General features: G+C 42.2%; 1 protein-coding gene across 4 annotated transcripts in view; it reads left to right on the plus strand.

Annotated features, from left to right (window-relative positions):
• Positions 1 to 27,613, plus strand: part of PRKCA (protein kinase C alpha) — a 405,935-nt gene that overhangs the window by 194,070 nt on the left and 184,252 nt on the right. Inside the window, exon 1 of one of the 4 annotated variants that reach the window (XM_070560198.1) lies at positions 980 to 1,103. The exons of the other annotated variants lie outside the window; for them this stretch is intronic. The gene's annotated coding sequence lies outside the window, so the exon portion shown is untranslated. Of the gene's footprint in view, positions 1 to 979; positions 1,104 to 27,613 lie in introns of those variants that run through there. 4 annotated transcript variants of the gene reach the window in all.

Genomic DNA, 27,613 nt, shown 5'->3' on the forward strand with positions numbered 1-27,613 from the left:
CCAAAAACTACCTTGTACCCATAGATAGTTGCCCCCCCCCCCCCCCCCGAGGAAGATTCACCCTGAGCTAGCATCTGTGCCAGTCTTCCTCTGTTTTGTATGTGGGTCAACACCCAGCATGGCTGACAAGTAGTGTAGGTCTGCACCCAGGATCTAAAACGGTGAACCCGGGCCGCTGAAGCAGACTGTGCCAAACTCAACCACCATGCCAGTAGGCCAGCCCCACGTACGTAGTTCTTTTTTTTTTTTTTTTTAAAGATTTTATTTTTTTTTTCTCCCCAAAGCCCCCCGGTACATAGTTGTGTATTCTTCGTTGTGGGTCCTTCTAGTTGTGGCATGTGGGACGCTGCCTCAGCGTGGTTTGATGAGCAGTGCCATGTCCGCGCCCAGGATTCGAACCAACGAAACACTGGGCCGCCTGCAGCGGAGCATGCGAACTCAACCACTCGGCCACTGGGCCAGCCCCCCATATGTAGTTCTTTTAATTCAGATTTGAAGGCGTGGGTTTCCTCATCCTGGATTCAATAGCTCATTCAGACATACCAAGTAAATGTAACGTGTGGTCTTAGGTGGCACCAATTAAGAGTGAAAAGCATAACACAGTTTTAGAAAAGGTCACCACACTTAGAAATAGGAATTCATCCTTGGTCATGCAACCTGAGGGATTTAAAAATAATTTTAAAAAATCAATTTAAACATGTAGGCCACCCATCTTGTCGCAGAGAAATTCACTTTGTGCCTCTCCTTTCAACTGAGTGTTATGGAGCTCTTGCATCTGTTGCCAGGAAGGCGAAGTTTTCCCCCTTGGGAACCCCAGGCCAGCAAACTTCTGGAAGTGTCTGTGGCAGCTTGAATGCTGCTATTTAAGAGCTGATGAAGAGGCAGCTTGGAGAAAACCTCAAAAATAAATACTCTGATTCATCATTGTTGTTCAGGCTTTCCAGCCGTCAGAGCCAGCCCAGGGCTTCGGAGACAAAGGGGAACATTCAGCGCTGCTTGGGAGCAGGCTCAGCCCCAGTCGGGAGCCCTGACTGTCGGTGAGGGGGCGGAGAGGGAGGCAGCTGACTGCAAAACCCGGAACGGGGCTTGGCGCTGAAAGGACAGTATGTGCTGGTTTTGCTTCATAGGGGGGGGAATGAATAATCTCAAGACGGATGTCTTCTGAGAGCAAGGACTGTCTCATAAATAGCCCAGAGAAGTCGGTTGGGTAGCTGCAGCGTTGCGGGGGCTGCAGTGAGCAACAGCCCCTGGAGCGGGGTTTCTCGGGGGGTCCGCAGCCCTGGGTGCTCCAGCACTTTGCTTGGGCTGCAGTGGAAAGTGAGCTGGGCTATAACATCTGGATTTTTGCAGACAGTGTATCGTCAGAGGTGGAACTTGGGCTGTCAAGTCTGTTTGACCTGCATGAGATGCCCAATTCTGCTTCCATCACTTCTCTGACTCCTTCGCTTCTCTGCATCTCTCTTTGTCCCTATCTGTAAAAGAGGGACGACACACCTCCCCTGTGAAGACTGAACAAGATGGCAGATGACAAGTGCATAGTAAATGGTAGTTATTAGTGTATTGTTTGACCTCTATATCTGACCTTCACTGGATGTATTTCCTGGTGCATTTCACCCTAAACCATCTGAGCCTCTTTTTTTCTCAGCTGAAAAAAAAAATGGCAGCTCCTATCCCACCCCACACTGCGGTGCATAACCAAATAAGACAAGGTATGCGCAAGCCCTTAGTGAAACTCTGCAGAGGTAGGAAGTGGCTGTTACTGGTTTTCCCCATGTGTGTCCTCTGGTCATACAGCGCTGGTTAGTGACTACTTTAGCTAGGGGGAAAGGCGAAAGTGCAGGACGGACTCTCAGACAAGTCCAGCTTGTTCTTTCTAAGCTCTAGAGAGATGATGAACAAAGATGTGAAAGTGAGGTTTTATTAACTAGATTTTAATCTGTCCTGTGCTGTTTTCGCAATGCAGATGTAAGCAAGAGTTAGCTCGAGAGTATGGTTCCATAAGAAGGTTTTGTAGAAAATGGGTCTGCCACCCCCACTCCCCTCCCCCTTGTGCTCCTGTAACTTGCATTCTTAAAAGTGACTGAGGAAGCTTTGCAGAGCCAAGAGAAACCAAAAGATTTTGGAGGCTTAGCTCCCTCATTATTTTCTTCCCCTGTGGCTTAAATGAATTTCTGCAACAGATGAAGAGCAGTTGCCTGGGCTTCCAAGCTAGTTCACCCTTCTGGACTTGGATGTGAAAGAAAAAAGTAATTCCCGCTCTCTAAACAGAGGCGGATCCAGAGGCGGCAGATGACAGCTGTGGTTCTGAGGGTAGGAATTACATGTGCAAGCGGGGCTGGCTTCCGACGCAGATCTCACTGCACTTTGGGAGTGCATGTGACTCTCTGTGCCTGCTGTATACAAAAGCCACAAAGGAAGGAGACTAGTTATGCTGAAAATTAAGGAAAAATATTACCACTTTATGCCATGTTTACATATCTGTTCTGGGGTTTGCAGAAAAACATGTGCCCTGTAAAAAATGTGTAACTATGTTGTTTAAAACTCTTTTGAATCTGTTAAGATTTTCCATCAATGTATGCTTCTTGGGCTATCAATTAAATGTCAAAGCCCTAAGCTTGTGTGAGCCTCTAAAACGTTTCTGAGTCCCACAGCAGATTTTTATAGTTTGACCACATTTGTTCCATATGAGGCTGATAATAAGCCACCACTTGGGATTCCCACAGTGGGAGGTTAGTATCAGACATTTACAGAGGCCCTAAGCTCATGTTGCGATTATTATGGTTCTATATAAAGCCACAGGGGGAAAAAGTCATTTCATGCTTTTAAAACTTACTAGTTAATGTTTAAAGAGTTTATCCGGAGTGGACTAAGTCAAGCATTTTTTCCTAACCTTAAAATTATTACAGAGAAGTTATAAGAAACTGTTCTATATCAGCATTAAAAAATAGGATCTTTTTTTTTTCTTTTTGTCATGTCTAGGATTTCCATGATGTGGTTTGTAATTCATTGACTCAGGTCACGTTTATTAGCATCATTATATGCAGAGGCTTCATGCTAGTCCCTGTGGACATACAGTGGTAGTACTTGGCCTAAAGAGCTTTCTGGATGGGCAACTGGGAAACCATGGTGTGCTGTAATAAAGGCAGAGCATAGAAGTCCCATAGGAGAAGTGCTGGGTCCCACGGAGATGAGAGAGAGGAGGGATTATTTCTGCCCAAAGATGGCTTCTTGGAAAAGAGAGCAGGTATGAAGGACCTGGAAAGATGCTGCAATAAGACTTGAATGAGGGGACACTGGTGCCAAGGGGGCAGGACGGAACATTCTGAACAGAAGCACAGTGCTAGAAAGTGTGAGGGCTATTCAGGAACTACTAGTTGGGCAGGATTCCACAGAAGAGGCCTGTGGTAGGAGATCAAGGCTGGAAAGATAAATGGGAGTGGATTGGAGGAACTTGCCAGTCATATGTCATTGGGTATTAATCGTCGGGTTTCTTTCCCTTGAAAGATAACATCATGCTATTAAGTGGTAAAGTACAGATTAATGCATATTTCTTGTTTTATTGAATTAAAATTACATTATACTTGACAGGTCATTTTATTCTAGTGTGTACATGTAATTTTCTCAGAGTGGGGGTAGTATTTTAAAGATAGAATTTGATGGGTTATTAAGGCCTTTTGAAATAAATACTGTACTTGGAACATGTAATAGTTATAAAATACCTTGGAGTTACAGCTAAAGAGTCAATTATTGTTTCATCTGTAGGCATCCAATTAAAGTTGAATTGTGTTATATTCACACAATTTCCAAAGCTACTACACACTTTCACAATTTCTACTCTTGTTTATAGTCAGTAAAATGTTTAATACAATGTGCTTGATTTAGCACCTGACGTATCAAACTTTGCCTCATAAATGGTCATCTGCATGTTCTTTTCTATGATGGCAGATTTCTTTGCAGTGAATGGAGCTGAAGATATTTATATAAAATATAATTTGGGAGGAGTTTCCGTATGAGAGTTTGTGTACTAATTGAATGTCCAAAAAAAAAAAAAAGTCAGTGTTTCTTGGCTTCCGGGTGTTCTTTAAACACCATGTGGCTGCTCTTGTTTTTGTCACCAAAACCCCGCTCATTTTCTTATTTATATAACGAGAAACGGTAAGATACTAAAACATATAAATTACTGTGATAGAAGGCTTTTCATGGAATCAGCTACTCTTCGTTATTTGAGACTAACTAAAGGAAATCAGTGAGTTCCAGCTTATCTGCTAGTATTAATATGAAGCAACATAGTGCAGAGCAGACGTCAGACTGGGGCAGTATCAGACACTTAGTAATCATAGGCGCTGTCATGAGCCCGCGTACCCTAGGCTGTAGAAGAGGCCAGTACCCAAAGTCCATTATTCAAAACAAGCCTGTTCTCTGGCTTCCTGTGTCAAATATCAGAAGCAGAAAATGGGAAGGTAGGGAAAGAGAGCAGGACGAAATTTTAGCAGGCCCAATAACCGTGCAGAAACAACACTGCTCAAGGCCGCTTAGTATAGGAACAGAAGCTCATGAACCCCCTTTCTGTGGACCAGAATGGTATAAACATTGATTCAGGGTCATCACTGAGAAAGTGTTCAATTTTATTGATTTATTCTGTTTAGGAAAGCAGGGTACTTACAATACATTTTAGAAATGTTTGTGTACACACTGGCTTAAAAAGAAACTGAAAAAAAAAGACTTAGTACATAAAAAGAAAATATTTAATTATCCAGAAAATATGGACATTCTCTTACGACAAGAGTTACAGGAAGGTTTGTTACAGTACTTTAGGTCTTCTTTATTCAAAGAAATAATTTCCATTATAATTTTTTTAATGTAAATTCTCACAGCTGCCCTAGGCAGGTCACTGTTGTTTTCTCCATTTTACAGTTGAGGAAATGGTAAGCCTCTTGCCCAAGAAAGGTTACATGATTTGAGTCAATCAACAAATGTTTATTGATTGCCAGACATCTTTCTAGGTTAGGCACATGTTGGAAGATTTTCCTCTGTGAGCTTTCAAAAATGTTATTTCTTCTTGTCAGTGCTCCAATAGTTAAGTATGGAGAATTTATCTAAACACTGTGTGTTTAAATTTAAGACAAAATATTTATGTCCTTGTAGTGAGATTATTTGTTTTATTCTACGCATCATGTAGTTCTTAGTGTAAGCTACTAGTGTTTCACGTATATAGCTAGAGATTGCCAGCGCTAAAATTTAGGAAGAATTAATGAGAAAAACTGGTTCAACCATCTCAGGCTCTCAGTATCCATTGCTTTTTGTTGCTACCTTTGTTCGTTTTCAAGGAAGAAAGTGAGGCAAAACTTTGTAATGGCAGGTACAAAAAAGGAGAACATTTAAAAATATGATCATTCTAGGAATCACACTCAGAATGGAATGTGTCCTTAAGAATCCTAGTATTCGACAAATGCTGGTGGAAAACATGAAGTAGCTAATGTGTAAAGACAAATGTCATCAGAAAATAAATTACCATATTTACCTTTACTTATAAAAAAAGTATTCTAGATTTTCTGTAATAATACCTTATTCAGATGTGTTAATTTTGCTCTTGGTCTGATATTAATATAGCTACTCTTTTGATTAGTGTTAACATAGTATATTGTTTTCTATCTTTTTGCTTTTACTGTATCTGTGTCTTTAAATTTAAAGTGAGTTTCATGTAGACAGCATGTAGTTTGGTCTTACCTTTTTATCCAATGTGACAATTCTTTGCCTTTTATTCAGAGTCTTTATAATACCATTTACATGTAATGGAAGTATCGCTAATTTACATGGGATTATAGTTTGCATTTAATGACCACTATTGTCTTTCTTTGATAGGGCATTCAGTTTATTTTCATTTTTTCCTGTCTTTTTTTGAGATAATCGAGTAATTTTAATCTATTTTATCTTCATGATTGGCCTATTACCTGTATTCGTTTCCTAGGACTGCAATAACAAAGGGCCACAAACTAGGTGTCTTAAAGCAGCAGGAATTTGTTCTGTCACAGTTCTGAGACCTGAAAGTCCAAAATTAAGGTGTTGGCAGGGTCGTGCTCCTTCTGAAGCATGACCTTTAGGGAAGAATCATTTCTTGCCCCTTCCTAGCTTCTGTTAGTTGCTGGCAATCCTTGCTGTTCCCGGGCTTGTAGCTGAATCACTCTAATTTCTGCCTCTGTCTTCACAGGGCGGTCTTTCTTCTGTGTGTGCCTGTCTTCAAGTCTCCTTCTCCTTATAAAGACATCAGTCGTTGGATTTAGGGCCCACCCTAATCCAATATGTCTTCATCTTAACTTGAGTATATCTTTAAGACCCTATTTCCAAATAAAGTCACATTCGCATGTACTTGAGGCTAGAACTTTGAGATATCTTCTTAGGGGGCACAATTCGGCCCACAACCTTAGCTATACCTTTTTGGTTTTGTTTATTAGTGGTTGCTCTAGGGTTTAGAATATACGTCTTTAACCACTCACAGTCTACCTTCCAATAATATTATACCATATCAGATATAGTATAAGCCCCTTACAACATTTTACTTCCATTTCCCATGTTTCTGGCCAAGCATCACGTGCTATGCCTTAAGACCCTATAGCATGTCCCATATCTGTCCCTTCTATATTCCTACTGCTACTGACTAAGCCCCTTATTATTTTCTTGTTTCATGTCTTCAGTACTCTCAAGTTTCATCAGTTTACCATGGCATTCAAGGCCCTCTGTGATCTTGCCCTACCTACCTGTTTACCTTCATTTCTCACTTAGGGACCATTTTTATGTCTCCCGATATGCCAAGATATGTCACATCTCTGTACTTTTGCTCACACCGAGCCTTGAACACCCTCCTGCCCACCTTATCCACCTGTCAAGGAATTTGTTCCCTTTCAAAATCTATACAAGTTTGTCTTTCTTTGAATCATCCAGTGGAGCCAGCTGTGGCCTCCTGGTGCCTGCTGTGGATGACACACACCTCAGTCCTAGCTCCTGCTACTTTTCACTGCACAGTTTGTTGTCATTCCCCCCTCCCAGGAGGGTGCAGACCTTTTAAGAGTCCTATCTATGTCCTAGCATCTAGGACAGTACTAGGCTCATAATCACTGCTCAATAAATGTACACTGAATGAAATTATGAATGAATCATTGATTGAGTGCTGGTTTCCCCAGTTGTTAGTACTTACTGAAGATTATTGACCCACAACTAAATTTTTCCTTAGCAGGTCTTGTGATTAATTCTGCCCACCCTGGGTAAGTCCTTTGTCCATTCAGTTTTAACTTCATAGAAAGTCACTTGAGAGTCGAGAGTCATTTTGATAGTTTCAATAAGGACGTGGATGTATTTTCCAGACGCCTAAAAAGTGTGGTGATTTCCACGTTTGATGTCGGAAATAATGAACCCTTAATACCACAAACCTGTCTTGAAAATAGTTACCTTGGGAGAAGATTTTATGCAAGCAGAGAAACCATCTTAGGGTATTTTATTCCAATGCACCAAAACACTTAACATAAGAAGATTATACCAACCTCTTTTAGATGATTATGACTGGTAACATTAGAAGACGTTCATGATGTATTGTGGCCACTTAGAATTTTGCAAAACATGTTTCTAAGCTCTTTTGTCGTAGGCCTGTCCACAAATCCCAAGTCAGTCTTTAAATGTGGGAATGTTCAAAGGGTTTTACTTTTTCTAATTAGAGAAACCAAACCAATTCCAGCTGTAATAGTGGATGTATAGCCTGAGGGAACTTTTTGCTGACTCTTGTTTGGAGACACTCCCCTGAAGTAGGTGGTAGAGAAATATTATAAAGCAAAAACTTCAGCTACTTAACATTTCTCATTAGCCAGGAAAATAGGTACCAATAAAAGGTACTAAGATGGGGGTAAACCCCACTGAGCCGCACAGGGCCGATTCAGCCAGGGCAGAAGAGGATGTTTCTCCTCAGTTCTCCCTTCATCTTGGCAGAAGAGATTGAATTGTCACCTATCTCGTCCTTCCCTCCAGAAAATGACTTATACTGGTTGAGCATCTACTGTTAGCAAAGGTCAACACACATGCTAATAGACAAGCGTTCTAACAAGTGAGTGTTTATCAAGTTATGTACTGTGTACCAGGCACCTATAAACCTACTATGCAGGTATTTTCTCATTTAATCTTCATTAAGATAAGTACTTTGATCTGCTGAAAGATGGCCCCCAAACATTTCCACATCCTAATCCCAGGATCCTGTAAATGTGATCTTATTTAGGAAAAAGGTCTTTGCGGATCTTGAGATAAGGGCATTATCCTGGATTACCCAAGTGGGCCCTTAATGCCATCACAAGTGTCCTTACGAGAGAGAGGCAGAGGGAAAATAACATACAGAAGAGGAGGCAGCAGTGTGTTCAAGGAGGCAGAGATGGAAGTGATGCGATCACAAGTCAAGGAGTGAAGGAAAGCCAGAGGCCGCCAGAAGCTGGAAGAGGCAAGGAGCGGGTTCTCTGCTGGAGCCTCCAGAGGGAGCACAGCCCTGCTGACACCTTGATTTGGGCCCAGTGATACTGATTTCTGCCTTCTTGCCTCCAGAATTGTGAGACAATGCATTTCTGTTGTTTAAAGCTACCAGGATTGGGCCGATTCGTTACAATGGCCACAGGAAATTCCTACAGGAACCATTTCTGCCAAGGTGGAGAGAGATAGGTTAACACGCCCCAAGTCATAAAGTTGGGCTCTGGTAGAGCTGGATTTGCACCTAGTCGTTTGTCCAGAACCTGGACTCTCAACCAATGGAGAAATGCTCATTTGCTTCAATGGTTGATGATAATAGGTGGATGGGGACCAGCCAGGGTCTCACATAGTCTATCAGATATTCCCTTCTGCTTTGGCATAAGAATCACTTGAGAACAATAACTCTCTCAGGAGACCGAAGTCTTAGAGGAGAGTGATGCCTCTCCAGGCCACAGGAGGCGGCCGATAACGGATTTGACTGTGTCCTGGCCACCTACTCTTAATCTGCACCAGGAAGGGAGCAGAAACAACAAATTTCAGGCAAATTGGTATTCAGCAGGTATGTGGATTCCATTTGGACTTCCTCTGGTGGTGTTTCTAATCCAAATTATTTAAAGTATTTGGTAGGAATGCAAACCACTTGCTAACAGGAGAGGGAGAAAAGATACTGATTTTGCATTCTGAAAATTTTATTTCTTAGTTACAAGAAAGAAATCCTTAATTGTCTCCCACGTTGCCGTTTTTATTTACCTGCTTTTATTGGCAGTGGGGTGGATGGGGTGTGCTTCTTAACGGTTATGGTACAGATAAAATTCATTTTGAGCACAAATAGAAAGTGAAGGGGATTATGAAATCTAAAAGGAATGAAGTTCATAGAAGCATCAGTCACCTCTCCCTGAAGATCCTCCGAAATCCCCTCCATGTTTCTCTTTGGGGAGACTCTTCAGACCTCTGTGTACTTGCATTCCCATTTGGAACAACTGGAAAGACTATCCTGGCCTGTTATATTCCATGTATTTTTCAGTGTCTCATGTATAAAGAGACATGCATTTCTGATACGTGCTGGGTTTCCCCTTTTTTTCTTGGGTAAAGAGTCATAGCCAAGATGGGAAGGGGCTCACGGGTCTAAGACTGATGGTGTTAGCCCATCATCTAGTTCTGAGTCCACATTCTCTCACAGAGGCTCCCCTTTCAGATGTCCCGGTTGTAGGTCCTTGGGGAACACTTGCTGAGTGTCTGCACAAATTGTTGATTCTCTTGACAATTGAAAGTTCCATTGCAGCCTAAGGAAGCCTCTTGGAACAGAAATGGAAAGATTTTTCCAGTGTGGGCAAAGGAAAAGCACAACCCTCCTTAGAGCCTCCTGCCAACATTGGCCAGCCCTTCCTCATTCTCTGCCACCTCCACAGGTGCAGGTGTGGGTGCAAAGGGAAGTAAGACATCAGTCCTTCTTGCAGAGAGCTTACAGTTTTTTCTTCTCCTGTGGATGTAAGAGTAGTTGTTGTGTGAGTGTGTGTGTGTGTGTGTGTGTGTGTGTGTATTTTATGATAAGATCTTTTATTACCAAGCACAGCTCTTTGTTAAACAGCCTCTTCTATTTTAAAACACGTATAAATTTTGAGTTACATGGGCGGTTATATTAATTATGTATTGGTGTGTAACAGATTATCCCAAAACATAGTGGCTTAAGACAATAAGCGTTTATGATCTCACAATTTCTTTGGTTTAGGAATGCAGACCCAGCCGAGCTGTGCATCTAATTCAGGGGCTTAGAAGAGGCTGCCGTCATCTTAAAGCCAGACTGGGGGAGGGCTGCTTCTAAGCTGGCTGTTGGCAGGATTCACTTCCTCACAGGCTATTGGCTGAAGCCTCCCTCAGATCGTAGCCACATGGACCTCTCCGTAGGACGGCTCACATCGTGGTAGCTAGCTTCCATCAGAGTGGGCAAGAGAGGGCAAGCAAGACAAAATCCAAAGTCTTTTTATAACCTCATCTCAGAAGTGACATCCCATCCCTTTTGCTGTGTTCTGTATGTTTGAGGTAAGTCACTAGGTCCAGCCCATACTCAGGGAGAGGGTATTACATGAACGCGTGAATACCAGGGGCAGGAGTCATACTGAGGGGCTATCTCAGAGGCTTCTGTTTCACTTTAGGCACACCTGTTTTATGAAAATCCTGATTTATGTATGAGAAGAGAAGGGAATTATTTTTTCTTTCTTTTATTGAAGTATAATTTGCGTATTATAAAATGCATAGATCTTAAGTATATAGTTTGAGTTCTGAAAAATATATAGGTTTTTTATTTTATTTTATAAAAGTCTGGACCATTCTTTAAATGCCAAATACAGTAGCTTTGTATTTAAAAATGTATGTATTAGTTATCTATTGCTGCATAACAAATTACCCCAAAACTTAGTGGCTTAAAGCAACAACACTTATTATCTCAGTTTCAGTGGGTCAGGAATCCAAGCATAGCTTAGCTGGGTGCCTGGGACTCAGGGTCTCTCATTGGCTGTGATTCAGGAGTCGCCTTGGGGTCTACTTATCGCAGGGCTCCACTGGGAAAGGATCCGCTTCCAAGCTCGCTCATGCAATTGTTGGCAGGATTGTTCCTCATGGCTGTTGGACTGAGACCCTTAGTTCCTTGCTGTCTGCCCTCAGCTCTGTGCTTCATGGACTTCTTGCTTGCTTCCTAAAGTCATGCAGTGTCAAGAGAGAAATGACAGCAAGATTGCATCCATAGTCTTCTATGAGCCAGTCACAGAGGTGGCAGCCTAACATTTTTGCCATATTTTGTTAGTTAGAAGCAACTAGGTCCAGCTCACATTCAAGGAGAGGAGACCACACAAGGGTGTGGAAACCAGGAGGTCAGGACTCACTGGGAGCCACATCAGAAGCTGCCCACCACAGTGTGTAATAAAATATGTGCATAACTGTTATGAGAGCCCATCATTCCATGATGCCAGGTATGCCTTTTCAATGGAACATCTAAACGTATAGCTATAAGAAAAAACTAAATTCCATAAAAATGTAACAAGTGATTTATGACTCTTCTATCCTCAATGTGGTTGGATTGAAGAATGTTTGTCCCCAGCAAATAAATAATTATGTAGATATAAAAGCAGCTTTATTGAGCGATCGCTTACCTCTTGATATTCCTTCTTCACACATGTCTCCTGGGCTTCCCTACTGTGAGTTTGAAATATTTTCATAAATTCTTGAATACTCCTTCCTTCAAGAGTTGGAGCTTAATTCTCACCCCCTAAAGTGTGGATTGGACTTAGTGATTTGCTTCTAATAAATAGAATATGGCAATAGTGACAGCGTGTGACTTCTCAGACTAGATATAAAGGGCATTGTAGCTTCCTTCTTGTTCTGTCTCAGATCACTGGCTCTGGGGGAGGCCAGCGGCCGTGCTGTGAGGGCACTCAAGCAGTTCTTGAGAGGTCTACTGGCAAGAAATTGAGTCTTGCTGCCAACAACCGCGTGAGTAAAACGTCTTGGAAGTGAACCCTTTTGTTTATCAGGTACTGTGCTAGGGCCTGAGGAGACACCAAGAAGAATAAGATATGGTCCTCCTTCTCAAGTTGCTTAAGAACTAGTTGAAGAGTATAGGAAAGCTTGTGCTGTCTTATGATTCAGAAGGGTAAAGTGTGTGGCTGCAGTGATCTGGAAAGGCTTCTTGGAGGTACAGGGATAAGCTTGGGGCCTGGGATAGAAATTTAGACAGGCTGATGGAGAGCTGAAGTGGTTCACAAGGTAGAGTATGGCGCAGGGTGATTAAAGTTATACAAGTGACAAGCGTAAGGCCTGTAAGAAGTGTGCTGTGCACCAGCATTGGAATGGAGAAGGGCTCGATGACGCTAGACTATGTTCAGAGGGGAACTCTATGAATGCCTGCCAGGGCAGGTTTGAGATTTTTCTCAGAAAGCAGCTTTAAACTCATTCCAATTGGGAACAAATGTGAGCATGGAGCCCCAGGTGGTATGTCAGCCTGTACAAGGCATCCTTGACCCAGAAGATTCTTAGGCTTCCATTAGCAATCATGCTATGACATGTTTCTGGTATTTGTTGGGCTGGAAGAAAACATTTCTGTGAGTCTGCTCATGTCCTTCCTGTTCTCCAGAACCCTTCTTCCTGGTCTTGTTTGGCCCACTCTACCTTTTGAAATCTGCCCATTCTCCAAAGGGAAGATGGTCTTTTATCTTAAAGGATTTTCTTTTGACCCTTGCAAGTAAATATATGATGGTGAAGGTCATTTGGTTGTGACATGTGCTGCCCTGTTAGTAGCCTTTTCTTCCTTCTTGGCTCCAAACTGTATTCTGTTGAAGGGGAGCCCTCTCCTTGCTACAAGAATGGACCAGCCTTTGGGATTATCTGTTGCCCCTGAACACTCACAATGTTGTTTTGATACCATCCCATGTTCCTGTGATCACATAGTTGTCTCCCTAAGTAGACTAAGTGAACTCTTTGAAGGCAGGGATTGTGTTATACTGAGCAGCCAGCCCAGTATTTTAAATGTAACGGGTGCTCAGGAAGGGTGTTCTTTCTGGATTGGTAGACATGGTGGCTGGAGGGAGAGCCGTGTAATATGTGTGTCACTCTTTTTGCATAGCTGGGCTTCTTGGCTGCGCACACATGTGGCCTCCTTTGTGGAAATCACCTCCCATAGATCCCTCACCGCCAAGAACAGGTATTTCCACCATATTGCAGAGTCCTTGTGGAGGAATGCTCTTTCTTCCTCAACTTTCTTTTGTGTTGCACACTCCCCATGTCACTTGGGCACCTTTGAACCAGAGGAGCCAGGTTGCTGCTTCCCCACCCAATGTAGTAAATACCTTTACAAATGCCTTATAAAATGTCCCTCCTTGGAAGTATATCTGGTAAAAATCCTGGTTTCTAACTTCATCCAGGAAATTTCTAGGCAATGTGGTACTCGTAGCCTAGTTTATATCCTTTAAGCATGACTTACACTACTGGAGAACTACCCCACCCAGACCCGTTTGAGTTATAGGGACAAGAAGTCTTTGGAAGTTTTTTATTATTACTGGCACGTCTGTTATAATTACCACAGTTGACACACCTTGTTTCTGTAGTAATTTTGGACCTTCCGTAGGTGAAGGGTTTCCCCTCCTGATGCTATTTTAAGATTAAAAATAGGTGGAATCCAAGAAGAACACATAAGTATTTCATTTGTCAAGACCTTGGCAATGAATGCTACTATTTTTTGTTCCTATCATTAAATATGGAGTCTTCTCGTTTATTTTGCCAAATGAATTCTCGATTTTCTACCACTTTTTCTTGAGAAAAATGTTCTGTGAAAAGGAAGGCATTCATCCAGTCCAGCTCAGCTCTGCTCAGCCTGGGCAAGTCATCCAGGGGGCCGCCTCCCAGAGACTGGGGTTCTTTTTGACTGAGCTGCTGGCTCATGAGAACACCTTTGGGCATCAAGTTTCTGTTTACTGCCTGGAAGCTTTCCATTTTGAACGCATTTGGGACTTTCACTGAAAGCCACTTTAAAAATTCAAGGTTTAGTTTTTATCACCAGAAAACATCTACTAAATATGCATCTGTACCTGGAGCCATATATCAGTGAGTTAAGTTGTATGCTCTGAGAATGATCTTTTTGTTAAAGCCAAGACAATAGTTTTCATGGACATTATGTGACAAAACCTATTCAATTCCGTTTAGTCCATAATACATTATTTAAAGAGATTATTGAAGAGCTAACTCCTGGAGCTAAAGGAAGCTTTAGGAAGAGAAGAGGAAATGTGAAGATCTCAAAACTGTCTTTAGATGTTTGAAAGGCAGTTGGGTGTGGAAGAGGGTGTGCTCCTTGGTGCTCTCCAGGAGAGAACCATGTAGGACCAGGGTGGGGAGAGTAAGGAAGCCAGTTTGGGTCAATGTTGGAACAAACCTCCCAACAGCTTGGCAGCTGGACTAGGTAGTTTCATGAAGTTGTGAGCCTCTGGTCTCCAAAGATAATCAGAGACTGAGTGACTTCCTTCCCCTCTGCTGCGGGGTCTGGGGGCACGGAGGGAGGTTTCTTCAACTGGTAGGGAGGTGGGATGGGTAGGATTCATTTAAAGGATAGAATATTATCTCCAATGTCTCTGATTTTTTTTTAGAGACTTGGGGAAGGACATAATGAATTATTCAGAGATTCCTCTCTGTGAAGCAAGTCGCACAAAGACAGACAACTTGATACAAATTACAATTCTAAAATTGTTAGTAATATATTTTATTCATGCACTCTACTTACAATAGCAGATTTCCTGCTTGACATTTCTTAGACATATCACTCGTGATCCCACATTACTCTTTGAATGGGTGTGGAATCTGACACAAAAAATGATGTGCATGGTCTAATGGATGATGCAAGTCTTAAAATTTCTCGGGAAAAAGATTACTCATTAGGATATTCAAATGTGTATATTCAGTATTATCGTTGGTGTAACTGCTCTCATGGAATAGGTACCAAAATAGGGTTTTTTTATATGGGGGGCATGGACTTTTCTGAACAATTTTAGCAAAGGGCCAGTGCCTCTTTTAGGGTGCTTTGTAGTAGAGCCCACAGAGATTTCTTTAGCAGACATTATGGTTTTTCTCCCCAGACTTTCAAAATTTGGAAAAGCCTTTCCCAGTATGTTTTTCCTATTTTCCCTACTGAATGGTGAGATCCACTGTGGTAGATTTTCTGCAGGCTTGTGAGGGGGACTTGGCCAGAGAGTGGTGTTTTAAGTTCATATGCAGAATAGACACTGTGAGATGCCAGTTTGGATCCCAATATCCCATCTCACAGGCCCGTGTTCTAAACAGGCGGAGGGCACCATCCCCCTGAAATCCAGAAGCCCTCCAGCAAGCCTTCTCATGTGCCAGCATCCTTGTGATACTACTACTGCCTCTGAATGAAGCCCACTGCTCCCAAACTCAAATATTTGAGAACTTCATAGCCCCAGCCCACACAGGAACAGCTGTGCATTCAGGAATTCTCAGGAACCATGGCAGGGCCATCACTGCTAGGTTTGAGGCCCAGGCAAATGATCATTGGTTTGGTTGGTGGTTCGTTCATTCACCAGATGTTTACTTAACAGCAACTACATGCCAGGCTCTGTGTAGACAAGGAAGCCTAAACAGACATTTCCTCTTCTGGGGCTTACTGTCTAGGTGAAGAGACTGACAGCAAACTTGTATGCAAACAAATATATTATTTAAAGTCATGCTAGATGCTACATAGGTCCAAAAACCTAGGTGCACTGACAGGGAATGAGAGAAAAGGGCTTTCTTATCCCGATCCTGCTGCGCAGCTCCCAATGCACCCCTCGGGCGGGTGTGCTTTTCAGTTAGTGTCTGAAGCTGTGTTCCCGAGGCAGAAAGATGGGTCGGTCCAGTGCAGGCGAAGTGGAAGCAGTGCTGGCGAGAACTGAGAGCACCGGGAAGCACTTAGTGCTCGAGGCTCTCTCCCTTGTCGTGACTTCTCGTTGGAACCAGCATGGCGTCCCTCTGGGCTCAAAGAGAACAGCTCGGGGACCCAAAGGCTGGGATCCGTTACGGCTCTTACACTGGAAGGTTTGGGCAAAGGAGTCCTTGGATCAGTCTGAGCAGGGGCGAGCCTCGGAAGCCCTCCTGCACCCTCGTCTGAGAGTTTAGGAAATCGAGGCTCAGAGAGGTTGCATTCCACAGACCCCGTCAGTTAGGGGCACAGCTGGAGAGGGACTGTCAGTTGAAGCAACCCTTCTTTCTTTTCCTGAGAATTTTGATTGATACTTTTGGAAATCTTCATTAAATCCTTCCAGGGTCTAATTTTTAAAAATCCTAGGACCAACCCTGGGGCCAAGTGGTTAGGTTTGTGTGCTCCACTTCAGAGGCTCAGGGTTTCGCCGGTTCAGATCCTTGGAGTGGACATGGCACCGCTTGTCAGGCCACGTTGAGGTGGCGTCCCATGTCACACAACCAGAGGGACTCACAACTAGAATATACAACTATGTACTGGGGGCTTTGGGGAAAGAAGAAAAAAAAATATTGGCAACAGATGTTAGTGCAGGTGCCAATCTTATAAAAAAAAAAGACCTTTTGGAATTAATTTATTTAAGAATTAAGGCAGTCAAAACCCCAGGACTGTTTCAAGTAAACAGCTTAAAAGTGGAATCTTAATGTTACCAAGATCATCCCTTGTATGTGAACTGTGGTAATTGGGCTCCAGTCTCTCATGTGAGAAGCCAGATGGTTGGAGATGTAATGAGTCCTGGCCACTCGGGCAGACAGAGTTTGGAATTCACTATTTATAGGGTTTTTAAGTGTCACTTCCCCCTTTTCTTTTAATAAGCGCTGAGCTGTAAGATGTAAATGAGTGCTCTGAAGGATTATGGTGGGGCGTCACAGCTGAATGATTCCTGCTTCAGATTTGGAGTGAAGGTTTAATTTGGGATGTTGGCTATTCCTCATAAATGAGGACGTGCTCTTCCAAATAAACGGCAGATCAATCATGTACAAATTGGAGAGCTGAGAAGGTGGGTGCCCTTGGCTGAGGTTGATTCTCCCTCCAAAGACGCGAAGGGCAGCTGCATTCTGAATGCCCGGGAGAGCTGAGTAATGCTTAAATGGGGAATATAAAGAGATTGCCAGGGAGGGCCTCGGCGGGGCCCAAAGGAAATCAAGGAAATGAGCAAACAAGAATGCAACTTAAAATGTAAAATACAAACTGAAATTGAAGCCATTTCTATGAAAAATTAGGAGCCTTCCGTAAGTGTTGCTAGTCAGCCTCAGGAAAATATATAAGGTCATCTGTGTTGCAAGCTCGTTATCAGTGTTTTCTTCAGAGAGGGTTTCTGATTTTTCCCCAGAAATTTTCCCAAGTTGGGAAGCACCATGATTTAGTGGGAAGAACACTGGGCTGGAACTTTGCAGCCCTCAGTCAACTGTGGGACTCTGGGCAGGTCATCTGACCTCTCAGAATCTCCATTTCCCCGTCTGTAAAACGGGAATCATAGTATGAGTCCCTTTGACCACACTGAATTGTTGAGAGGATCAGATGAGATGATGTACGAAAAAGCAATTTGTAAGCCGTGTAACACCGCTCAGATAAAGTCTGAATTTCTTCCCAGCTCTGATTTGTTTTAAATTTAGGCTGTACCTTTGAATCACTTAGAGAACTTAAAAATATTACCGGCCCCACCACTGGTGTTTTCGTTCTACTTGGCCTGGGTTGGAGTGATGGAGGTAATTCTGGGCCAGCCTGGCTGAGAACCTCCGGCCTGATGGTTAGGGGGCGCTCTGAGGAGTTTGGGGCCTGTCCTGGCCTCTGCTTTCAGGAAGTCGGCCATGGGTGCGGGCAGCTGTCATCTCCTCCTCAAGGCAATGTTGCCTTCCTCTCTGCTCACTTCCTGCCTCTCTCAGGTTTTCCCTGGACGTTTTCCCCTTTTAAATATTGATTCCGCCAAAGCCTCACGGGGTTTGAAGTACTAATGACTGCCAGAGAAGGTGGGCCTGTGGAGAGCAAGAGCTCCTACTTTCCTCAAAACATATCATTTTAAAGGCTTCTGAAACCTGTTAAAGTAGATTGATGGGACTGATCTGATAAAGTGGTAGCAGGTTAGAGGTGCGGAAATGATCGTTTTCACATGCTTTTTAATTCAGTCAAGATTAATAAAAGATCCTGTGTTTGCCGACAGAGCTCGGGTTTAAAATTTTGAGTACAGAATTCATTAGCCTGTCTTAATGAAGAAATCCAACTTCCTTGTCAGTGTGTGGAACTGAACTTGAGTACAGCTCAATGCTGCTTTGAGTTACAAAGATCGCCCGTGAACAGGCAGAGGGAAGCTACGGTTTACCCTCCAAGCAAGGTCAGCCCCACGCTTTAATCATGCCACTTGAGGATGTCTGTTTTCTAACCTGAAGAGAGTGAATCCTTTAGACTTTGTCTTGTCATTCAGTGTGTGTCATTTCTACACCCAGGAACAATGCCTCTCTTAAAAATAAGATGTATGATCATAGCAGTTCCGTTTCTGGGTGTATACCCAACAGAAATGAAAGCCGGGTCTCAAAGAGGTGTTTGCACACCCGTGTTCACAGCAGCCTTAGTCACAGTGGGCAAAAGGCGGAAGCAACCCAGGTGTCCATCAACAGAGGATGGATAACCAAAATGTGGTAGACACGTACAATGGACTATAAAAAGGAAGGAAATTTTGACACATACTATAACATGGATGAACCTTGAAGATATCATGCTGAGTGAAAAAGCCAGTCACAGAAGGACAAATGCTGTATGATCCCACTTACATGAGGTACCCAAGGTAGTCAAATTCATACAAAGTAGAACAGTGGCCGCCAGGGCCTGCGGGGAGAGAGAATGGGGAGTTAGTGTTTAATGGGGACAGAGTTTCAGTTTGGGAGGATGAAAAAGTTCTGGAGATGGATGGTGGTAATGGTTGCACAACAATGTGATGTAGTTAATGCCACTGAGATGCTTAAAATGGTAAATTTTATGTATATTTTACCACGATAAAAAAAAATTGAGAGTAAAACAACTACAGAAGAATAGGCATATCCATGGGCCTTCCTTGCCCTAATTCAGATAGTTCTACCCTGGAAACCTTGATGAACTCTTCAGTGTGTTTGCCAGCATGGTAACCACAGTGCTCTTGCTTCTGCTGAAAGCTGTAGAAGGGAAGGAAATAGCAGTTACTGGGAGGTGTTTAGGGCAACCTGGGAAGGAGACCTTGAAGGAACTCAGAGCATGATGAGGACAAACAGAAGGGAAGCCACTCAAGTGGTCCATCGTGTCCCTTACCAGTGAGTCACCGGCATTTTTCTAGGTCCTCTGAGTCTTCTGTCTACCAGCTGGTGGTCTCAGATATTCTAGTGTATGTGAAAATCATAATAGTAGCAACAACTGCTAACATTATAAAAATACTCCGTGCGTACCACGTCCTGTGAGAAATGCTTTAAATAGAACAGCAACCTTAAGAGGTTCTGTTGTTATTCCCATTTCAGAGATGACCTAAATGAGATGGAAGAGTTGTCCAAGGCACACAGCTGGCACCCAGCCTCAGAGCTGGGGTTTGACCAGCAGCCGGCTCCCGCCTGGGAGTCCTGTGAATGATTGGCGTGTGTCCATCTCGTATCTCTCTTCCCTACGGGTAGAGTGAGTGCCCATAAATTAGCTTGATAAATTTTTATACAAATGGTTTTCTTTTCTTTTGTTCAGAGTGGAATGAGGATCCTTCCCCATGATTTCTGGTGAAAGCACCCCCAACTAGAGCACCTATTTCATCCTGTAAGGTTTTTTAAATTAATAGACTATTTTTTTCAGAGTAGTTGTTTTAGGTTTACAGAAAAATTGAGAGGAAGGACAGAGTTCCCATCTTACCACTCCCCCACACACAGTTTTCTCCATTATTGACATCTTACATAAGTCTGGTACATGCGTTATAATTGATGAACCAATATTGATACATTGTTATTAACTAAAGTCTGCAGTTTACATCAGAGTTTGCCCTTTGTGTGATACATTCTGTGGGTTTGACAAATGTATAATGACGTATATCCATCATTATAGTATCATACAGAGTATTTTCACTGCCTGGAAAATCTGCTTCCCCTATTCATCTCTCCTTCCCCTATTCATCTCTCCCAACCACTCATCTTTTTGTTGTCTCCAGTTTTGCCTTTTCCAGCATGTCATATAGTTGGAATCACACAGGATGAAGCCTTTTCAAATTGCCTTGTTTCACTTAGTAATATGCATTTAAGGTTCCTCCATGCCTTTTCATGGCTTGATAGCTCATTTCCTTTTATCACTGAATAATAATCCATTGTTTGGATGGACCACAGTTTAGCCATTCACCTGCTGAAGGATGTTTTGGTTGCTTCCTAAGTCCTGTAAGCTTTTTAAAAATTTCGATTTTCTACATATTTGACCCTTGATGTCATGAGATGGGAAGGGCCATGAAAAATATCATTCTTGTTGCCCTGTTGACTTAGAGTCTGAACGATCCAGACTCTAGGGCTGCCTGTCCAATCCAGGAGCCTCAGGCCCCATGCGGCTGTGGAGCACTTGAGATGTGGCTGGTCTGAATGGAGATATATGGTCTGTCCGTGATGAAAAACACACATGAAATTTCACACTGGATTTAAACAAAACGGTATAAAATATCATTCATAACTTCTTGCATTGATTGTGTATTGAAATGATAGTATTTTAAATATATTTGGTTAGGTAAAACATTATTAAAATTGTGCTGGTTTCTTAAATGTTGCTACTAGGAAAATTTAGATTATCTGTGTGGCTCACATTATATTGCTGTTGGGCAGTGCTGCTAGAAAAAAAGTGATGTTGGGCCTTTGTCTACCATGCTCCTTTAAGTATGTCCTTCAGCTGATATTTATTGGGCACCTACTGTATACCAAGCATTGTGTTAGCGCTTGAGATAAGTCAGTGACTAAAAGAAACAAAGATGTGCCAGCTTTCAAAGATGTGCCTGCATCTCTGCAGTTCTCCACTTGCAGCCTCCAGGGCACGTGGGGCAAGAGTTGCTCTGCAGTCCAGTGTGCATTCTGTCTTCTTCATTTACGTTTCTTGACCTTTCTCTTTCTTAACCAGCAATCCCCAGGGAGGCCTGCTTTCTGAGGCACGCACCTAGCCTCTTCCTGAGTTTTAATCCTGGCTCCAGCTAAAAACCTTAAAGCAAAATAGGAATTGCAGTTCCAGAATTATAATGCAGGACTTCCTGTACAAAATGAAGGCAAATGAAATCGCTCTGGCAGAAGGCTGGAGCTACAAAGCAGTAGTGGTTTTCAGGATTTGCAGCCTCCTTTTGCACCAGGAGGTCCCTTTTTCTTCCTAGGAGCGGTACTCCTTCCGATAGTCTCCCAGCACCCTGGTAGGCAAGATGGCAGTGCATAGAAGCTTCTGAAACCTGTTTACTGTTTTCTACTAAGGCCTTGACTGTAGCCTACTGATCTGCCCACCGTGTGTATTCATTTTAATGCTGCTTTTGAGACCATGTACTACTCTGGGAATTCGAAGTTGGCAATCACAGTCCTCGACCTCAACTGGCTTGTCTACAAAGAAGTTATGTGGTCACATTAGAGTGGGTGATAAAATGCAGGGGCTGGAAAGGGAGCCCCAAGAAGGTCATGGGGCCTGCACAGCTGTTTGTGACTTAACCCTGAAGATGTTTGGGCCAAATGGGGCCTGATGCTTGTTTCAAGGTTGCCTCACTTTACTCTCTGTTAAGGTTTGGTGAGTGCGGAAGTGGGAATGAGGTAGATACCATTTGCTTTAGGAATATTTTATGTTTTAGGGAGAAGGAAGCAGGGAGCACACTATAATTTCAGTAAAATAGACTACTTGTTGGAAGGAAAGCATTGTGAAGACAAGATCTGGGTTTTAGAAATAGCTTTTCCCTCTTTTGGGTAATAAATAACTTTTTTCCACCTGAATGTTGTATTTGATGGGCCTCAGATTAATGGGGGAAATCTTTTTTTTTAAGGAAAAGATAATCAATTTAAGTATGGTTGTATCTTACCAACAAGAAATACGATCATTTTTTAAACTAGAACTATTTGTTACTTCAGCAGTGTGTCCTAAATGGGAGCCACCCTCAGATTTGAAGTACGGGCCATCTCTTCAGTCTTCTCATCTGTGACACGGGGTTTTCTTTGCTGGTATCAGTCTGGGCACTGTTTCTGTTCAGTGTTGGGGACACTGCCTTTCAATAAGGCATGGGAGCTCAGGTTTATGGAGTATCTGCCCTATGCCTCTCATCAGCCTCCCAGGCACTTTTAGGATATGTTTGGGGCAAGATGCTTAATGAAAGGATGTCTCATAATTTAGAAAGAAAAAAGAAAGTTACTCCATAGGTAATTGAAGCCTAATAGAAATTTTAGAAAATATAATTGTCACATTATGTAATGCTTAAACATTTTCCATTGTAAGTAGAAGTACATTCTGTACCTGATGTGTGAAATGTGGAAAAGGCAAACCTTTTTGCTATTGTAAGTAAATATCAAGGGGAAAGGAGGCCGCATAAGTGATACAGTGAACTTCCTGTAATCATTTATTTAGCTCAATATGAAAAATTCAGTATGAATATAAGCAACCAATTTCTCTAAATATTAAATCGCAATATTGAGTAAATAGGAGATGGGGTGCTAGGGTGACCAAGAAGACAAGGTGGGCAGTACATTCTGCAATGTTACTGGACAACTTCTGGAACATTCCAGAATGTGGTGGTGTAGCTGGAAAGGGCCCCCTGGTTCTGTATGATGAGCAAGACTGACCCCTGCTGGTGAGTTGTTACCAAATTGTGGTTGTTAATGAAGTAGGGTGTCAGTCCCTAAGCAAGCCAAAGGTCCCACCAGGCCACATGCAGGTCTGTCCCTGAGGCTGTGCCTTGCACCAAGTCTTGATGCCCTTGTCAGAATTCCCAGTGGGAAGGGAAATATGGACCTGCTAGTTTATAGTTTTTGGTCCAACCATCCACCATTTCTTCCCTTTCCCAATCCAGGACTTCACTGTGTTCCCCACGCCTACCCCGGGCCTCTGTTACCTCAGAGTTTCATGGAAATGAAAACTGGATCCTCCATAACAGCATGTAAAGGTTGGAATTCCAGGTTACCTCAGAATTAGACACTTGAGAAATTGATACCAAGGTACTCTGTGTTTTGGAAACCATCAATGTGATGCTCATCTAAGAACTTTTTGAAAATATTCATAGTTTAGAAACTGAAATCAGATGGGAAGAAGTCCAGAAATGTGAGTTCATGCCAGGACTATGATATGACCAAAGTCTTTGAGCTGGTGGATGGGGGAAAAAATAAAAGTGATAATGTCACAGAAGACTACTATTTGTATGTGTTTCCTGGAAAAATGTTCTTGACAGAATATAAAATGCACTAAACATAACGGAAAAGATTAATATATTGGACTACATTAAAAAATAGGGTAACGGAGCCGCCATTTCCGTAGAGGTTAGCGTTTTCCCTACCAGGTTCTTCAGCTTGTTCTAGGCCATGCTGTTGGGTGCTGCAGGTGAGAAGAAATCCATGATTTAAGGAAGGGAAGTTTGGGTAGTCACTCAGAAATGTTTATTTTACATTAGGGCATCAAGGACCAAGAAGGCTTGCACCGCAGAAATCTGATTATCTTTAACTCCAACCACGGTTCCCTAGGACAGCTCTTTGGAATAGCTGATGTGGAGTTGATGAAGTAAGGATGTTTTTAAAATGAAATTTAAGAAATGGGCTTTCAGAAGTACATAAGGAGTTCCTTGTGGTTCAAAATGGCATTATAATCGTTTCATTTTGAGATGATTTAAGAGTCATTTCCTTGTGTTCTGTTGTCTACAGCTTATCTAAAGTCAACAAAAATGATAATGTATGACTTGACGAAGTGGTGGAAATGAGAGCAAAGCCTTTCATCTTTGGACTTATGCTTCCGTGTTCATAGGAATTATGTAGGGATATTTAGGTGGATGGAAGACTGAAAACTTGGGGTCTTTGGGAGTTTTTTCTATGTACATTCAAGTTCAACATTTTTATGTTAAAACTTTGTCTTCAACTGCTGAGCAGTGGGGGAAAGGATGCTCTTTTCAATAAGTGAAGCTGGGCCAATAGGCAATCCATATTAAAAAAAAACCAAAACTCAACCCTCTGCCAAGTCACAACACCATACACAAAAATCAGTTCCAGATAGATAGTAGATCTACTTATAATAGTAAAACAGTAAAGGTTCTAGAAAACGAAATGACAGAGGAGACTATGTCTAAACAGATTGTAAAGAAGTACTAACCAAGAAGGAAAGATTGATATGTTGGACTACAATAAAGAGTTTCTGTTAATTAAAACATTGAGAGACAGGGGCCAGCCCCGTGGCCAAGTGGTTAAGTCCACGTGCTCCACTTTGGGGGCCCAGGGTTTTGCAGGTTTAGATCCTGGGTGCGGACGTGGCACCGCTCATCAGGCCATGCTGAGGCGGTGTCCCACATGCCACAACTAGAAGGACTTACAGCTAGAATATACCACTGTGTACTGGAGGGTGGTTGGAGGAGAAGAAGAAGAGGGGAAGAAAAAGAAGATTGGCAACAGATGTTAGCTCAGATGCTAATCTTTAAAAGGGAAAAAAAAATTGAGAGAGTGAAAAGTAAGCTGAGGATATGGGAAGATATTTGCTACACCTTTAACTACAAAAGGCTTGTGTCCAGAATGAAAGAACTCCTACAGATCAGTAAGAAAAAGACAGTCGATTAGAAAAGCTGGCAGTGGATTTTCACACTTTGTAAAAGAAGGTACACAGATGCACAATATACATATGAAAAAGTACTCAACCTCGTTGGTCATTGGGGGAATGCAAATTGAAACTGCAATGAGATACCACTACCACTCGTAAGAAAGAAGAAAATGAAAAAGACCCACAATACTCAGTGCTGAGAAAGACATGCTGGTGGGGTTTACATTGGTACAACCACTTTGGAAAACTGTCAATATCAATGAAAGCTGAACATACACCCTTATGAGACAGCAGTTCCACTCCTAGGTATATGCCTGAAAGAAATATGTACATATGTGTACCAAAAATTATGTACAGAATGTTCATAGCAGCAGTGTTCGTAATTGCCTTAACCTGGCAACCCAAATGTTCCTCACAGGGAGAATGGATTCTTTTGTAGACTCTTATGACATAATGTTGAGTTAAAGAATGCAGGCACAAAGTAGTATGTTTCTTAGGATTCCATACGTGTAAAGTCCAAAAAAGAGGCAAAACTCATCAGTAGTGCTAGGCATCAAGATAACTACCACCTTGTCGGAGAGGATCATGACTAGAAGAGGCAAAAGGCGGTTTCTGGGGTTCTGGACTATTGACTGGGTTGTGGATACACGGGGGTTGGGGGTCATGTGATAAAGCATCAGGCTATGCGTTATGATATGTGCATGTGAAAAACTTGTTGCGCTTGATTTTTTAAAAAAAAGTTTATTTTAGAAATGCCTTGAATTACTCAGGCTACTGTGCAGTTGGCAATGGTGTCTGCATTGGTGAGAAGAGGAGAGATGCCAATGAGTAGAGAGTGAGAGTGTGATATTGTTAAATCACTTACTTGTGGTGTGAAAGACTCTGCGTTAGCTCTTTTTCTGGGCTTCCCTGCCATTCTTTACTAGTTTTGGCAGTTTTCCTATTAAAATTATATGTAACGTCTTGATATAACTGTGCTCGTCTGGAGCTGAGTATTTAAATAGCTATAAGCTTTTCAACCTGAATGGTGGGTGTTCGATTTTCACTAGCAGATTGACAGCTGAATCCAGCGGCACGTACTCAGGCCAGAAGCCGAGAGCCCTGGGTTCTTGTTTCAGCTTCCAGACCTGACCTGGAACAAGTCATTTAGCCATTCTCTATAGGTATCTCCCTCCACCCCTAAAATACTAACGTTAAAGCTGTGTATGGAAATCATGTCACCTCTCTCTCAGCCTGTTGTGAAGATAGAGCAAGGTAATATCTGAGCACGATTTGCAAATTGTGACGATAGACTAATAAATCTGCTTGCATACGCCACACATCCCAGTGAGATTCTACTCACATTTATGTATGTTTCTTAAGTTTCTTACTAAATGTCTGTAGACGTGCGAGGTGGGAAAAGCAAAGCACAGCTAAGATAAGTCAACACGATGGAGGAATTTTGGAGAAATCTTGATGTGTGGAATTTTCTTGTTCCTAATCCCTATCATGTTAAAGAATTGCATGCACTTATTTCTCTGTTTTTTATGTTGGTGGAGGACCACATGGATGGCTGAATCTACAGGAGAGGAGCTGGTTCAGGAAATCACTGGTCTTTTGCCTATATTTCTAAAGTAATTTTTATCAGTATATACAGATATATTTAAATTTAATTATTTGCCTGCTAACAAATCATAATATCCCAAATTAGGAACAAATTTACACTGGGTAATCATTTTAACTCTGATCACTGGAATTTGGAATGTTCTCGTTGATGGAAGAAAAAGCTAATTTGGAACCTTTAGTCAAATAAATTGGTCAGAAGAGATATATCTAACTGAGGAGAAAAAAAAAACAAACCCGTGTTTTAATCAACTTCAGTTTAATTGAACAACCTTCCTAAGTGAATTCTTTGGAAATTGTTATTCTCAGAAAATAGACTATTGATCTAGGCCAGTGGTTTTAAAACTTTTGGTTAGCAGCAAATGAATATTTCTGCAAATAAAACCTTCCACCGGACCCCAATATATAGGGCAGTTAGAAGGGCGGTTGCTCTCTTTGAAGCAGGGAGCGGGGAGGGTGGATATAATTTACTACTGAGATTTGGAAAGACTGCTGGGCACGGTGGAAAGCTGGGTAACTATGTTCCGTGTTCTGGTGTAGAGAACAGTCTGTATCAGTGTGATCGTGTTATGCTGACGCTCTGTCCCATGTAACTGGGGTGCTGTCTCTTGAGCAAACTGATAGAGGTGGAATTCACTGACTGTGGTGTCTGCAATGCTGTGATCCTAGACAAAAATAAGTTAGCTCCCTAATACCTCAAATGCGGATCGATTAACCTTCAGTTGAATTTATATAGTTTCCAGAATGAGTATTGTGCTTTGAGAGGCTGTGAAAAATATTATCAATAACTACTCTAAGAAAATATCCAAGATGGACTTGCTTTCCAGAATTGTTTCAGTTAATCAAATTGTCCAGGTAACCTACATTTAACCTCTTAACCACTGAAACTTTTCTGAGACTTTTTGGACTTTCCTGAGATATATGTCACACAATTTTTTGGGTTTTGCACTAGTTTTGCTAATGTGGATGAATATCTTTCCCTTTTTCAGTAATTTTCAATGAGAAACACAGCATTCAGTAATTCAGTACTAGAGGAATTGAGGAAACCTTACTCTCAAACCCAAAGTATAACATGCCCCTATCCACCATTTCTGAAAAGATTCCAAGAACTACTGGCCTGAAGCTTTAAAAAGTAGACATTTGTTTTTATGAGTATAACAAAACTTCATTCTGGGGCCAGCCACATGTCGTAGTTGTTAAGTTTGGTGTGCCCTGCTTTGGTGGCATGGGTTTGTGGGTTTGGATCCCACGTGCAGACCTACACCACTCATCAGCCATGCTGGG

This window comes from Equus przewalskii, chromosome 10 (assembly GCF_037783145.1).
Source record: "Equus przewalskii isolate Varuska chromosome 10, EquPr2, whole genome shotgun sequence".
In the NCBI taxonomy this organism is placed as follows: Eukaryota; Metazoa; Chordata; class Mammalia; order Perissodactyla; family Equidae; genus Equus; species Equus przewalskii.